We start from the raw sequence: 17,644 nt of genomic DNA on the forward strand, positions 1-17,644 counted from the left end.
CGTTGATTGGCTAGGCCGGACGGATTGATAGCAGCCATTGGCTGACGCTGCTGTCAATCACATCCGATGACGCAGCGCGCTGGGGGCGGGGCCGAGTGATACAGTCGGCGGCTAGGTTTGTTCGCATGAAGGTGGAAAGCTTTTGCGCGGAGGAGCTGAGACAGCCGCCGAGGGACCCCAGAAGACCGGATTCGGGGACACTCTGTGCAAAACGAGCTGTACAGTGGAGGCAAGTATAACATGTTTGTTATTTAAAAAAAAAATAATAATCTGCCTTTTGTGTTCCTTTAACTAAAGGCAAATAGACTGTGCACTTTGCAACGTGCACTTGCTCTCTGCAGGAGCAGTTGCCCCAGAGTTTAGTAAATGAGCAGAAGCTCTGCTAACTTCCATCAACCAATCACATTCAAGCACAAATGCTGTTTTTTTTTTTCTTTCTTGTATGTGATTGGGTATTCTTTGCAAAGCGTTACCTCATTTACTAAGCTCTTGAGCAACTGCACTTTCAGGGTGCAATTGCACTTTGCAAAGTGCACAGTCTATTGGTCATTAGTAAATCAACCCCTTAAAGCAGAGGTCCACCCACCGCTGCAAAAATGAAAAGCCAGCAGCTGCTGACTTCAAATAATCAGACACTTACCTGTCCTGGAGTCCAGTGATGTCGGCATTGCAGCTGATGTTTCCATCAGCTGTCGGGTGCATGCCGCCTCCATTGCAAGTAAGGGAACCCAGTAGTGTAGCCTTTCGGCTTCACGCCGGAAACCCTACTGCACATGCGCGAGGGTCTGCTCCTCTCTCCTACTGGCCCGGCGACAGGGAAAGGAGGAGGAAGGAGGAGGAAGCCCCAGTCGTGACGTCAATATCCGCGACTGAGGCTCCCGGAAGTGGTTAAAGCATACCTGCGAAAGACAGGTATGCTGCCCCCCCCCGAAAGGTGCCAAATGTACTGAGGGGGGGGGAGAAGTACAATGCGCAGAAGTTCCACTTTTGGGTGGAACTCCGCTTTAATATTCGATTTTTTAATTTTAAAATTCTGCAAATACACAGTTAGCAAATTAGAATGTGTGATGTATCGTTTTTTGTGTTTTTTTGCTGTACAGCACCATGGACATAAATCTTTAATGAAGTCTGTCCCATGTCTGGTTGGCTGCTGCATAGTGTAAACATTGTTTCCCCTCTGAAGCCAGGTTTGTCCTACTGCACTGATCTTCCAGCTCTTCTAGGTTTAACAGCCACAGTGGGCCAGATTCAGATAGGTCAGCGGATCTTTAGATCTGATTTACGTTACGCCGCCGCAAGTTTTTGAGGCAAGTGCTTAATTCAGAAAGCACTTGCCTGTAAAGTTGCGGCGGCGTATCGTAAATCCCCCGGCGGAATTCAAATTCCGCGGCTAGGGGGCGTGTAAAATTTAAATCAGGCGCGTCCCCGCGCCAAACGAACTGCGCATGCACCGTCCGCTAAATTTCCCAGTGTGCATTGCTCCAAATGACGTCGCTAGGACGTCATTGGTTTCGACGTGAACGTAAATTACGTCCATCCGTATTCGCAAACGACTTATGCAAACAAAATTCAAAACTCGGCGCGGGAACGACGGCCATACTTAAAGTGGAGGTTCACCCAAAAAAATCAATTTTTAACATTAGATTGAGGCCTAATTACTGGAGGCAGAATCGGGTGTTTTGTTTAAAATCGAAGCCGTACTTACCGTTTTAGAGATAGATCTTCTCCGCCGCTTCCGGGTATGGGCTGCGGGACTGGGCGTTCCGATTTGATTGACAGCCTTCCGACGGTCGCATACAGCGCGTCGCCAGTTTCCGAAAGTAGCCGCAGGGGCCGTATAGAGCCGCACCGACGTTCGGCTACTTTCGGCAACTCGTGACGCGATGTATGCGACGGTCGGAAGCCTGTCAATCAAATAGGAACGCCCAGTCCCGAAGACCATACCCGGAAGCGGCGGAGAAGATCGCTCTCTAAAACGGTATGTACTGCATTGATTTAAAAAAAAAACACCCGATTCTGCCTCCAGTAATAAGCCTCTATCTAATGTTAAAAAAAAAATTTCGGGTGAACCCCCGCTTTAACATTAGCTACCCTTCATATAGCAGGTGTAACTATACGCCGGAAAAAGCAGAACGCAAACGGCGTAAAAAAAAAGCGCCGGGCGGTCGTTCGTTTCTGAATCGGCGTAACTCCTCATTTGCATATTCCTCACGTATACAAACGGAAGCGCCACCTAGCGGCCAGCGTGAGATTGCAGCCTAAGATCCGATGGTGTAAGTCACTTACACCTGGCGGATCTTAGGGAGATCTATGCGTAACTGATTCTATGAATCAGTCGCATAGATACGACGGACGGAACTCAGAGATACGACGGTGTATCAGGAGATACGCTGTCGTATCTCTTTCTGATTCTGCCCCAGTGAGTGTAAAAGGTTTGAGCTGCTTGACTCCTCTATTCATAGAGCTCATACTATTCTTTCCCAGAATGGAAAGTGTTCAGTGAACATAGGATGGGCAGATTGACGACAGGATCCACCTCCTTCAATCACAGAATGCTTTGCTACCAATTCTATGAATACAGGATGTGGTGGAAGGGGCAAATAGTCGGCGCAACGCTTCCACACTTGCAACGGCTGATGTTAACCCAGGGAGAACCAAAAGATCAGCACTGGAGAGGACTTGACAGCAGTAGAGGAAATATTTTGACATTATGCAGCAGCAACTCTGACATGGGACACACTTCATTAGAGGTAAGTTATGCCCCCTGATGCTGCATAGTAAAAAAAAAAAAAAAAATTCAGCTCTAAATTAAAGTGGAGTCATCTTTACCCGTTGACCTCTGGGGCAATCAAGGAGTTAACTGTGTGCCTAACAATATGTAATGTTTGCTGCTTTTTACTTTACTATCTGGCTGTTTTTTCTCCCTGCTTTTCAGGGAGAAGAAACAGACAGATTTATGTTCCTATGCACATAGAGTTCTGTGTGTTTGTAAGCACACAGAACTCTGTGTGAGATTGGACACTGCCTATCAGTTGATTTTAGCCTAAATCATTGGCTGAAAGTAGGTGCCAAACTCATCCAATCACAGCAGAGGTCGGCAGGGGGCGTGTAAATGCATGCCCAGAACTTGGATGAAAAGCCTAACATACAGGTATGTGATTGTGCCTGCACATGTCGCTCGCTTGCAGTACAGTATATTTACTGTGAGCGGTCAGCAGGTGGTTAAATATCATCACAATGTTGCTACATTGCATTCATAAAACAAAATAGAAAGCTTAGAGATTATTGTTCAGGCTGAGCAGGAAATCTAATTTTCCTGGTTATATTTAGCAATTTCACCAGCTACTTATTTTACAGCCTACGTTTATAAATAAAAATCAGCACATGGGATATTACTTACTTTCATTGTGAATTGTCCCTTGTGTTGCTGTGTCCTTGTATAGCAGAAATCTTCCTCTCCCAATGCCTCCCCCAAACCGCACTGCCATAATCTGCTGGTATGGCAGGGTTAATAGAATTAAAGGAGTTGTAAAGGAAAAATAAAAATTCACCTTAATGCATTCTATGCATTAAGGCCCCTTTCACACGGGGCGTATCAGTAATGAGGTCAGCCTTTGATTGGCTGCAGTGGATGGATGGAAAGCAGTGCAGCCATTGGCTGGCGCTGCTGTCAATCACATCCAATGACGCGGCGGCGTATCACGGGAGCGTCCCCGCAAAATCTAGAAAACATGCAAGCTCGCATGTCTGTGTGTAGTTGCTGCGGGGAGGAGCCACGACAGCCGCAGAGGGACCCTAGAAAACCAGGATCGGGGCCACTCTGTGCAAAACGAACTTCACAGTGGAGGTAAGTATAACATGTTTGTTATTTAAAAAAATAATAATAATTTCTTTACAACTCCTTTAAGGGGCTTTGACAGGCACTCATCAAGAGTTTCCGACTATAGTTGCCATTTCTACCCAGCATCTCCATTCATAGAAGCAGTACTACAACTTTACTTTTGTGAATGAAAAGCTATCTATAAATGGAGGAGAGGCAGATGAGTGAAAGAGGGTGAAGAGTACATGTGACATCACCAGGTGAGAGAAAAAATATGTGTAGCGAGGACTCGAGTCAGGAATTGTTCTTTAGCCTAGGTTCACACTGCTGCGAATTCAAAATCGCGGTAAAATGTGCGATTTTACCGCGATTTCGCGGCCGCGATTTTGCCGCGATTTCGGCCGCAATTTAATGTAAATCGCGGCCCGAAATCGCAAAAAGTAGTACAGTAACTACTTTTTGAAATCGCAGATGCGGCGTCGCACTGATTAGGACAGTGCCATTGCCGACAATTGCCGGCAAATGCCGCCGATTTGAGATGCGATTTGACATGTCAAATCGCATCTCAAATCGTTCCAAATCGTACCCAGTGTGAACCAGGGCTTAAAGAAAATGTATGCTGAGTAAAATTTGACCTGTCCTGAGCTAAAGATGTTTTTATTCTAAAAATGCTGGTTGCCTTCCTGTTATGCTGATCCAGTTGCTTTAGTACTTCAGGAGTGAGTAATCCAAAACAAGTTTTTTTATTGGGGCTGATCTGGGGTCTGACTTTTATGTATTGGGGCTGTTCTGAGGTCTAAAGTTCATGCACTGGGCTGATCTGATGTCTGAAGTTTATGCATTGGGGCTGATCTGAGGTCAATTGATGCATTGGGGCTGATCTGAGGTCAATTTATGCAATGGGGCTGATCTGAGGTCAATTTGTGCATTGGGGCTGATGTGAGGTCAATTTGTGCATTGGGGCTGATCTGAGGTCAGTTTATGCATTGGGGCTGATCTGAGGTCAATTGATGCATTGGGGCTGATCTGAGGTCAATTTATGCATTGGGGCTGATCTGAGGTCAATTTATGCATTGGGGCTGATCTGAGGTCAGTTTATGCATTGGGGCTGATCTGAGGCCAGTTTTCTGCATCAGGGCTGATCTGAGGTTTGAAGTTTACGTATTGGGGCTGATCTGAGGTCTGATGCTTATGTATTGGGGCTGATCTGAGGTCAGTTTATGCATTGGTGTTGATCTGAGGTTAGTTTATGCATTAGGGCTGATCTGAGGTCTGAAGTTTATGTATTGGGGCTGATCTGATGTCAGTTTATGTATTGGGGCTGATCTGAGATCTGGAGTTTATGTACTGGGGCTGATCTGAGGTCAGTTCATGTATTGGGGCTGTTCTGATGTTTGAAGTTTATGCATCGGGGCTCATCTGAGGTCAGTTTATGCATTGGGGCTGATCTGAGGTTTGAAGTTTATGTACTGGGGCTGATCTGAGGTCTGATGTTTATGCATTGGGGCTGATCCTAGGTCAGTGTATGCATTGGGGCTGATCTTAGGTCAGTTTATGCACTGGGGCTGATCTGAGGTTTGACGTTTATGTACTGGGGCTGATCTGAGGGCTGAGGTTTATGCATTTGGCTGATCTGAGGCCAGTTTTCTGCACTAGGACTGATCTGAAGTTTGAGGTTTATGTACTGAGGCTGATCTGAGGTCTGATGTTTATGCATTGGGCTGATCTGAGGTCAGTTTATGCATTGGGGCTGATTTGAGGTCTGAAGTTTATGCATTGGGGCTGATCTGAGGTCTGACGTTTATGCATTGGGGCTGATCTGAGGTCTGGAGTTTATGTAGTGGGGCTGATCTGAGGTTTGAAGTTTATGCATTGGGGCTGATCTGAGGTCTTATGTTTATGCATTGGGGCTGAACTTATGTCAGTTTATGCATTGGGGCTGATCTGAGGCCAGTTTTCTGCATAAGGGCTGATCTGAGGTTTGAAGTTTATGTATTGGGGCTGATCTGAGGTTTGAAGTTTATGTATTGGGGCTGATCTGAGGTCAGTTCATGCACTGGGGCTGATCTGATGTTTGAAGTTTATGCATTGGGGCTGATCCTAGGTCAGTGTATGCATTGGGGCTGATCTGAGGTCAGTTTATGCATTGGGGCTGATCTGAGGTTTGAAGTTTATGTACTGGGGCTGATCTGAGGTCTGAGGTTTATGCATTTGGCTGATCTGAGGCCAGTTTTCTGCACTAGGACTGATCTGAGGTTTGAGGTTTATGTACTGAGGCTGATCTGAGGTCTGAGGTTTATGCATTGGGGCTGATCTGCCCTCTGACGTTTATATATTGGGGCTGAGCTGAACTGATGTCTTAAATTCATGCATCAGGGCTTATCTGAGGCCTGAAGTTTATGCACTGGGGCTGATAGGAGGTCTCAAAAGTTTATGTATTGGGGTGATCTGAGGTCTGGGTTGCATGCATTGGGGCTGATCTGACCTCTGAATTGTATGTATTGGGACTGATCTAAGGTCTGAAGTGCATTCATTGGAGCTGAACATGGTTTATGTGTGCACCAGTTAATCCATTTCTGCACTTATAATATTGCTCATGGCAAGCTAACCACATTAATTATTATATAATAATTCAAGAGTTTAACTTTCCATTAGCAGTACAACTATGAGTGCAAACTTGAAATCAAATTAAGACTACAATGTGCCATTGTCCACAGGCAACCTGGTTGTCTAATCCTTGTGAACAATAAAATGAAAGCTGTAATAAACCCAAAAATAAAAATGTAATGCATTGCAGCTTATCAATTCTTAGGAGTGGTGGCTGCATTATTATTATATACTGTAACTACTTAAAAAATGTTTGCTATAGTTAGACTTTCATTTTTTAGTTAGGTCCAGGGGTCAAGTCCTGGGGAAAAAAGTGTGGGAACTCCCACCCAAGATCCACTCCCCCACCAAAAAAATAAAAAATGATACGCTCATATGCTTAATTACTAAACCGCAAGTTCTTTCTAAATCCCGCGATAACTCACGGCAGACCTCCGCAATGTCTCCTGGGAACAATGACAAAAGCTCCCAGGAGACATTGCGGCATTGAGGAAGTGACGGAATACCCGCACACCACCTGATGAATCCTTATACAGGAAGCGGCCAGTAACATAAAGGATTACTAAGGTTCGCCTGCCCCTGACAGTGACTCGAGCTGGGCATTGCTGCTTAGTGAAGGATTGGCTCGGGCGGCTCGGCTGCTCTAGTCCTGGAAAGGGAACTGCGTTCCTGCTGTGAAAAAAGTAAAGGAACTCCGTTCCCACGCGTTCCCGCAGGACTTGAGCCCTGGTTAGGTCCATAATCTGCTAGTGATCTAACACTACCCTCGCCCCAGATTGCCAATCTTGCTGTCCAAAGGTCTCCATTGCTCCATCAGAATGGAGACACCCTGCAGCCACGCAGCCACAACATTTAAAGTTGGTGTTTACCCCAAAAAAAATTTTTAACATTACATTTAGCCGAGTTGTCCTAATGACAATCGGCTGTTTTTTTTTTTTTTTTGTTTTCCCGTACATACCTTATTTTACCGCCGCTTCCGGGTATGTCGTCTCTGGGACTGGGCATTCCTATCTGATTGACAGGCTTCCGACCGTCGCAAACAGCGCATCACGAGTTGCCGAAAGAAGCCGAACGTCGGTGCGGCTCTATACGGCGCCTTTTGGCAACTTGTGACGTGTAGTATGCGACGGAAGCCTGTCAATCAGATAGGAACGCCAAGTCCCGCAGAAGACATACCCGGAAGCGGCGATGAAAATAAGGTATGTACAAAAAATAAAAACAGCCGATTGTCATTAGGACAACTCGGCTGAATGTAATGTTAAAATTTTATTTTTTGGGTGAACCTCCACTTTAAGGATTAGTACCGTAAGTGACAATATATTAGATTTTTATTTTTGGGTTTATTATCATTTTAATAATAAAGACAGCTTTGCAAATCCTTACAATATATAGGGCAGACTTCTGGTTAATATACAAGTACATAGTTTATGTAAATGCTTTCTTTGGAGTTTGTAAATTACTTGCATGTATTTTATTATTACAGAGCTTCATAATATGTTGGTGATTTATAATTACAGGATAATAACAATAACCCTGCAGACTGGCTCACAGCGAGCTACTGAAGTTTAATTTCACATGTGTTGTCTTTTAATCATTTTTGTAGCCTTGCACAACTATTAAAGCACAGGTTTGTTTATTAAGAGCTTCAAGCGGAACTTTCCCCGTAACAGTTTGATAACAATTAATGTTCTTTAATAAAAGAACATACATTCCACATGAAAAAATGTGCTACCGAAATCAGTGTGTGTTATGAATAGTGTTGAGCAGAATATGCCATATTCGATTTCGCGATATATCTCGAATATATATTCGAATATTCGAGATATATTCGCTAAATTCGAATATTCGTGATATTTTATCGAAATTAATTGATTGCGATTTTTCGCTATTGCGAATGCGAAAATAATTGCGATTTTTTTAATAACTGCGGTAGGAGCGCTCTGATTGGCTCAGAATATTCGTGATATTTTATCGAAATATCGCAACATGCGAATGCGATATTTATTGCGCAATTTCGAGATATGCTGGAGGAGCGCTCTGATTGGCTCAGAATATTCGTGATATTTTATCGAAATATCGCAACATGCGAATGCGATATTTATTGCGCAATTTCGAGATATGCTGGAGGAGCGCTCTGATTGGCTCAGAATATTCATGATATTTTATCGAAATATCGCAACATGCGAATGCGATATTTATTGCGCAATTTCGAGATATGCTGGAGGAGCGCTCTGATTGGCTCAGAATATTCCTGATATTTTATCGAAATATCGCAACATGCGAATGCGATATTTATTGCGCAATTTCGAGAAATGCTGGAGGAGCGCTCTGATTGGCTCACTCTGAAATCGAATATTCGAGATATTTTAACGCAATTTCACAAAATGCGAATGCGAAATTGATTGCAGATATTTCGAAAACTGCTGTAGCAGCACTCTGAAATCGAATATGTATGATATTTTAACCAAAAAACATATTGCGATTGCGATTTTTCGATCGCGCATGCGCAATTGCGCGAACAACACGCGACCATTTCCTGGAGCCTTGCCAGTTTTCAACTTATGATCGCAGCGCAATCACACAGCAACATGGTTGGAAGCAATTTCACTAAGTCTGAGGAAAAGTTGCTGATTTGTGTAAGTATTTTGACCACTGTTATTTCATCATCTTCAACTGCATTTTAGTCTAGTTTAAAAGTTAGTATATATGATCAGATATTAGTATTTCACAAAAAATGTGTCTCCTGCTTTTACAAAACTACAAGTCCCAGCATGCCTGGACAGCTGCAGACACCCTGGTTGGCAAATGTGTATTTAGGCACTTTTCCTTGTTATTTAGCATAATGAATTTAACATTTTTTTGGACATAGGACGTATGCGAACGTCCTGACTTCAGTGTCCTCAAGGCCCAAGGACGTTCGAATACATATTGCCCTTTAGATGTTGCAGAACTACAACTTCCAGCATGCCTGGGAATGCTGTCACTTCTAGTATTGTAAGTTCTGCAGGCCCCCATTTTTCAGGCCTTTATGCACTGGTCTCTAAACTGTGGCACCCTAGATGCAGCAAAAGTAAAATTCTTAGCATGCACTGACAGACCGTGGCTGATGGGAGTAGTAGTTTTGCAACAGCTGGAGGTGGACTGGTCTTGAAACCCAGAGTTAGGTAACAAACCCGTAGTGTTTTGCAACCATTCTGCCTCCAGCTGTTTTTTTCCTGTTGAAAAGCCTGTGGCGTGCAAAACACAACCCAAAAACTCCACCCGGTGCAAGGAAAAATTTGCACACACCTAAAGAGTGACATCACAAAAAACTGCGACGGTTGCATACGTCAGTGGTCCTCCGAAAAGGTCCCGTCTCTGACCCCCCGGGGCGTTAGGCTCCTGACAGGGAAAAGAGTTACTGTGGTCCATACAGCCGAAGCCATATGGACCCATCTCGGTCCAAGCAGCGCAATCAACACGCGAACAACACGCGACCATTTCCTGGACCCTTGCCAGTTTCCAACTTTATGATCGCAACGCAATCGCAGAGCAAGATGGTTGGAAGTAATTTCACTGTATCTGAGGAAAATTTGCTGATTTGTGTAAGTATTTCGACCACTGTTATTTCATTATCTTCAACTGCATTTTAGTCTAGTTTAAAAGTTAGTATATATGATCAGATATTAGTATTTCACAAAAAATGTGTCTCCTGCTTTTACAAAACTACAAGTCCCAGCATGCCTGGACAGCTGCAGACACCCTGGTTGGCAAATGTGTATTTAGGCACTTTTCCTTGTTATTTAGCATAATGAATTTAACATTTTTTTGGACATAGGACGTATGCGAACGTCCTGACTTCAGTGTCCTCAAGGCCCAAGGACGTTCGAATACATATTGCCCTTTAGATGTTGCAGAACTACAACTTCCAGCATGCCTGGGAATGCTGGCACTTCTAGTATTGTAAGTTCTGCAGGCCCCCGTTTTTCAGGCCTTTATGCACGGGTCTCTAAACTGTGGCACCCTAGATGCAGCAAAAGTAAAATTCTTAACATGCACTGACAGACCGTGGCTGATGGGAGTAGTAGTTTTGCAACAGCTGTAGGTGGACTGGTCTTGAAACCCAGAGTTAGGTAACAAACCCGTAGTGTTTTGCAACCATTCTGCCTCCAGCTGGTTTTTTTCTGTTGAAAAGCCTGTAGCGTGCAAAACACAACCCAAAAACTCCACCCGGATGCAGTGAAAAATGTGCACACACCTAAAGAGTGACATCACAAAAAACTGCGACGGGTACATACGTCAGTGGTCCTCCGAAAAGGTCCCGTCTCTGACCCCCCGGGGCGTTAGGCTCCTGACAGGGAAAAGAGTTAGCAACGCATATCTCCCCTATACGTGTATCCTGTGTTGTTAATAATATATTCATAATTATGCAAATGATGATGGCTGCTATATTTATGCAAAAAAGGTGGCGACCGAAATGGCAGGATATAAAATCTGTCATGTTACCCCTGTCATTGATTAATAAGGCGAGAATGCTTCCAATTGTTGAATAGCATACATTTACGTCATATATCCATAAGGCTGTCAACAGAAGTATTACAATATACTTTGTTCTTCATCTTGCAGAAGTTCCTGGAAACAGGATACGATAAGCTGCGGAGGCAGCCAGAGAAAAGGGCTGTGGTCAGCGCCCTAATCGCTGACTTTGGCGGCCAACACGACCACAAGGCGATTGTGAAGAAGTGGTCTGACCTGAAGAGGCGCCAAATGGATCAGGTCAGACGTCTTCGGGCTAAATATCATCCAGGTAAGTTATTGTTGACAGTTATGTTTTTTTTTTAAAAAGTGTATTTTGTGCGTGAACTCGAAAGAGAGAGGAGCCGGCCTGCAGGAGTTGGGAGGCCTCCTCCAGAGGCAATCTGCCACCTTTCTCCATGCCCCGGTTGGCAATGGCGGGTGTGAGGGGGTCCTCCCAACCCAACCTCGCATAGCACACCCACCAGGGGCGGGGGGCTGAGACCACCAAACTCAATTCACAGGTAGCCGAGAGCGGGATCCGAACCCCTAGCTGCAGAGGTGAATCACTTGTCAGTGCAGTGGCAATCGCGTGGAGCCACCGCAGCTCCTTTGGTGACAGTTATGTAAGGTCATATGTAATTCATGTAAGGTCAGATGTTGTTAACCAAGATGCCATGTTGTGCTAACATATATCACCACCAGCCAAGGTATTCATAGTACTGTTGAAAAAAGACATGGGACAGCAGACAGGAACACAGAAGTTATGTGGGAACATACTTTTCCCATTGCTTTGCATGGGACTTTAAAGAAAAACCCCGACCATGGCAAATGGGGGTGGGTAAGGTTTAAACCACCTATCCTATGTTAGTGGCTGACATATAAGTAACCTGTGTGCCAAGTTTCATATAAATATCTTTAGCCGTTTGTACGTGATGCTGGAACATACATACATACATACATACATACATTTATGCACACACACGTTGAGTTTTATATATATAGATTACCACTAAATTCCTGTGTTAGGAGTGGGGTTGTTATAGTAATCCCGTGTGCTCCATCAGGCCCTTTTTTTAACATGAGATCGTCTGAACAAAACAAAGGAGACAAAAACAGCTCATTTTAACATGGTGGCATCCCAGCTCACGCTCAGTCCCCTGTAGTGCCCACAAGACCCTTTAATATAACATTGTCCCATTGGTTAACTGTCTATATAAATCAATTTGTATTCATATACAATACAGCAGAGTACACAGAATTTGCATACGTCATTAGAAAACATTTTTATAATATATGAACATTGTGTTATTATAGGAGCTCCAATGCCAGTTGTGCGCGCCAAGCGCAGAAGGCGCCAGGCCGATGAGGAGGAGGAGGAGGATGCGGCAGAGGAGGATGCGGCAGAGGAGGAGATGGATGAGGAGGAGCAGCCAGGGCCCTCCCACTCCCCAACCCCAGCTCCTGTTGAGGAGCAAGCTGAGGAGCTTCCCCCCCCCACCACCCCAACTTCTCAAGCAGAAGAGCAGGAGGAAGACAGCGGTCCTGTGAGCCTCGTTCAGGAAGGTAAATATGTGCACAATGATTAATAACATTTCAACGATAAAATGTAGATATAAAAATGGACAACATATAAAGCGCACCTGTCAGATTGTAGAACCATAATATGGTATTGATGCTAGAAGTATACAGGTAGTGCATAATTATTAGGCAAGTTGTATTTTTGAGGATTCATTTTATTATTGAACAACAACCATGTTCTCAATGAACCCCAAAAACTCATTAATATCAAAGCTGAATTTTTTTGGAAGTAGTTTTTAGTTTGTTTTTAGTGTTAGTTATTTTCGGGGGATATCTGTGTGTGCAGGTGACTACTATTACTGTGCAGAATTATTAGGCAACTTAACCAAAAAATAAATAGATACCCATTTCAATGATTTATTTTTAACAGTGAAACCAATATAACATCTCAACATTCACAAATACACATTTCTGACATTTAAAACAAAACAAAAACAAATCAGTGACCAATATAGCCACCTTTCTTTGCAAGGACACTCAAAAGCCTGACATCCATGGATTCTGTCAGTGTTTTGATCTGTTCACCATCAACATTGCGTGCAGCAGCAACCACAGCCTCCCAGACACTGTTCAGAGAGGTGTACTGTTTTCCCTCCTTGTAAATCCCACATTTGATGATGGACCACAGGTTCTCAATGGGGTTCAGATCAGGTGAACAAGGAGGCCATGTCATTACTTTTTTTTATTTAATACCCTTTCTTGCCAGCCACGCTGTGGAGTACTTTGACACGTGTGATGGAGCATTGTCCTGCATGAAAATCATGTTTTTCTTGAAGGATGGTGACTTTTTCCTGTACCACTGCTTGAAGAAGGTCTCTTCCATAATCTGGCAGTAGGACTGGGAGTTGAGCTTGACTCCATCCTCAATCCGAAAAGGCCCCACAAGCTCATCTTTGATGATACCAGCCCAAACCAGTACTCCACCACCACCTTGCTGGCGTCTGAGTCGGACTGGAGCTCCCTGCCCTTTACCAATCCAGCCACGGGCTCTTCCATCTGGCCCATCAAGACTCACTCTCATTTCAGCAGGCCATAAAACCTTAGAAAAATCTTTCTTGAGATATTTATTGGCACAGTCTTGACGTTGCAGCTTGTGTGTCTTGTTCAGTGGTCATCGTCTTTCAGCCTTTCTTACCTTGGCCATGTCTCTGGGTATTGCACACCTTGTGCTTTTGGGCACCCCAGTGATGTTGCAGCTCTGAAATATGGCCAATCTTGTGGCAAGTGGCATCTTGGCAGCTGCACGCTTAACTTTTCTCAGTTCATGGGCAGTTATTTTGCACCTTTGTTTTTCCACACGCTTCTTTTGTTTGATGATCACGCTTCAGAAGCTTTGCAACTTTAAGAGTGCTGCATCCCTCTGCTAGATATCTCTCTATTTTGGACTTTTCAGAGTCTGTCAAATCCTTCTTTTGGCCCATTTTGCCAAAGAAAAGGAAATTGACTAATAATTATGCACACCTGATATAGAGTGTTGATGTCATTAGACCACACACCTTCTCATTACAGAGATGTACATTACCTAATATGCCTAATCTGTAGTAGGCTTTCGAGCCTATACAGCTTGGAGTAAGACAACATGCATAAAGAGGATGATGTGGTCCAAATACTCATTTGCCTAATAATTCTGCACTCCCGGGATGTGTTAGACACATAACAAGTGTATACACATGATAATGATTGATTAATAAGCAAAAAAATATTTTATTTATTTGGTAACGTTATTTGAAATCCAAATGTTTTTTTATTATATCCTAAAAGCATCAAGAGATCTGAGGAGGCAGAACAGACTCATCGAAAAGACCCACCAGAGGATCCTGCAAAACCAGCGGAAGATGAGCTACCTCACCCAACAAAATGCTCTGCTAGAGCAGCAGCTATCGGGTCATATTGCGGAACTGCACCGCATTCAGAAACGCATTGATAGCTATATTTAAATTTATTTTTGTATTAAAAAATCTTATTTTTTGGAAATGTTTCATTTCTTTTTGAGATAGAGTTGTAGGTTTTTCAACACATCTAACTTCACATCAAACAAATCAACATCAACACATTTAACTTCATAATAAGCAAAAACATTTTATACTATTATTTTATTTAACATTAACCTAGGACAAACTAAAGCACACGACACAGACACGACGAACACAAAATAAACTGTTGAAAAATGAACATAACAAAAGCAACAATATATATATATATACAAAGAGAGAGAGAGGGAGAGCAAGAAAGAGAGAGAATGCAGATGAGCTCTTGCAGACAGCCCAATGGTTGCAGTATAAATGCCGCAAAACAGGGTTTAACATAAGGTTCATTGTTATAGTTACACTTGCTGTTTAGATACGGTCTGGTAGCTTGTAGCGGAGGCTGTTGGTGGATCCGCTGTGCCAGAGAGGTCATGAAGCTTTACTCAGCATGGAGGCAGCAGCAGGAGTATTAAAATATAATATAACTAGACAATGCATTTCCTGAGGAAAATGCGAGTGGGAATGCTGAATAGCTTAATTGGTGAGCCCCTTGCCAAAGACATTCACCATAACCACTACACTATCTTTAGGACACACAGCTTCTTTCTCTATCTGCAAAGTATAGAGTATGCTGACTTCCTGGTCGCCCCTCCCCCCTCAATAGGTTTCCCCTCCCCCCAGGTCAGTGAGGAGGAATATTGCACTGAGGTCAGGAAAGTTATTTATGGAAAGAAATAACATTACAAACGCTTTTAATTCACAGATCTAATACATGATTTAAGCCTCCAAACAAAGCTTAATAAATCCTCAAACGTACATGCAATTGATACAACGACTACACCGTTTGAAATACACGGCCCTTGTAAACGCATCGATATGAAATTTATGTAGATAAACTTAAAAATGTGGCCATGTCTGCGATTTAGAAAAGAGCGTCTTTGTGAGTTCTGCAGCAACATTTTTTAGATAATTTCACATGAGAGTCTATGAGACATAATTTCTGGCTGTTGCTCCAATAACTAAAACTAAAATACGTATCGCAGAATTGGTCACATTGCCATAAACCAGACAAGCATAGCTACGTTTTGATATAAAAATTGTGTATGAAAAGTAGATCTTGTGGGCGTGAGACCAATTTGTTTCCCCTTTTTGTAAAGATATTTTTAATTACAAAGATCTCCAATGTTAAGGTCACATGACAGACTCTAAATCCCCTCCATAGGATTACATTATAACCTATTGCATTTTTGTGAAAAATTCGCAAAACGTAAATTGCGTTTTCACCAAAAAATTGTAAACGATAACGATCTGAAAAGTCATAGCCGGATAGCTAAATATTTTGTGACCGCTTTAAAGTTTTTTCAGTGTCTGTAAGTGAAAGTATGAAGTAGCTGAAACTTTTGGCAGGGCATGTGAATTCAAAGGGGAAAAGGATGTTCTCATTGACTTCAATGTTAAAAAAAAGGGTCTAAAAGCTTAAAATTTATAAAAGTGTAAAAAGTAGAAAAAAACTTGAAGAAGTCCCATCATTAGCTGAACGAGACGAACATTTTTACAGTTGAATGGTCTCAATAGCTGAAAGTATGCCGAAGTTACGCAGAACCAAAAAACGTAAGGAATAATAAGATTACTAAATTTACGTATATCAATACTGGAAATGTTTATTAAAGCATTCACACTAATTAAGATTAATACATTTACGGGTATCCATACTGGGAATGCTTATTAAAGCATTCCCACTAAGTATCACACAGGCATGATTTACAAGCAGTAGTGGTAATAGTAATACATAGCATAAAAACACTTGGGGAATACTTTAAAGCATCAGTAGTGGTCATAGTAGTCAATAGTGTACCAAAAAATTGGGACACAGGTGTCTTGACTGAGCTGTAATAGTAGTAGTAGACATTGACAATACAGTGTCAAATCACTCGGGCAAGAGGTGCCATGATGAACAGCAGTCTTAATAAGAGTATATAGGGTGTGAAATAATTGCTGACATAGGTGTCTTGACTGGGCAGCAGAAGCAGCAGTAGTAGTATTAGCAGTAGTAGTTGATACAGAGTCATATCACTTGGGCAGGAGGTGCCATGATGAACAGCAGTATTAATAAGAGTATATAGGGTGTGAAATAACTGCTGACATAGGTGTCTTGACTGGGCAGCAGAAGCAGCAGTAGTAGTATTAACAGTAGTAGTTGATACAGAGTCATATCACATGGGCAGGAGGTGCCATGATGAACAGCAGTAGGAATAGGAGTATATAGAGTGTCAAATAACTGCTGACATAGGTGTCTTGACTGGGCGGCAGCAGCAGCAGAAGCAGCAGTAGTAGTATTAACAGTAGTAGTTGATACAGAGTCATATCACATGGGCAGGAGGTGCCATGATGAACAGCAGTAGGAATAGGAGTATATAGAGTGTCAAATAACTGCTGACATAGGTGTCTTGACTGGGCAGCAGCAGCAGCAGAAGCAGCAGTAGTAGTATTAACAGTAGTAGTTGATACAGAGTCATATCACATGGGCAGGAGGTGCCATGATGAACAGCAGTAGGAATAGGAGTATATAGAGTGTCAAATAACTGCTGACATAGGTTTATTGACTGGGCGGCAGCAGCAGCAGAAGCAGCAGTAGTAGTATTAACAGTAGTAGTTGATACAGAGTCATATCACTTGGGCAGGAGGTGCCATGATGAACAGCAGTATTAATAAGAGTATATAGGGTGTGAAATAACTGCTGACATAGGTGTCTTGACTGGGCAGCAGAAGCAGCAGTAGTAGTATTAACAGTAGTAGTTGATACAGAGTCATATCACATGGGCAGGAGGTGCCATGATGAACAGCAGTAGGAATAGGAGTATATAGAGTGTCAAATAACTGCTGACATAGGTGTCTGGACTGGGCAGCAGCAGCAGCAGAAGCAGCAGTAGTAGTATTAACAGTAGTAGTTGATACAGAGTCATATCACATGGGCAGGAGGTGCCATGATGAACAGCAGTAGGAATAGGAGTATATAGAGTGTCAAATAACTGCTGACATAGGTGTATTGACTGGGCGGCAGCAGCAGCAGAAGCAGCAGTAGTAGTATTAACAGTAGTAGTTGATACAGAGTCATATCACTTGGGCAGGAGGTGCCATGATGAACAGCAGTATTAATAAGAGTATATAGGGTGTG

This window comes from Rana temporaria, chromosome 2 (assembly GCF_905171775.1).
Source record: "Rana temporaria chromosome 2, aRanTem1.1, whole genome shotgun sequence".
Lineage (NCBI taxonomy): Eukaryota > Metazoa > Chordata > Amphibia > Anura > Ranidae > Rana > Rana temporaria.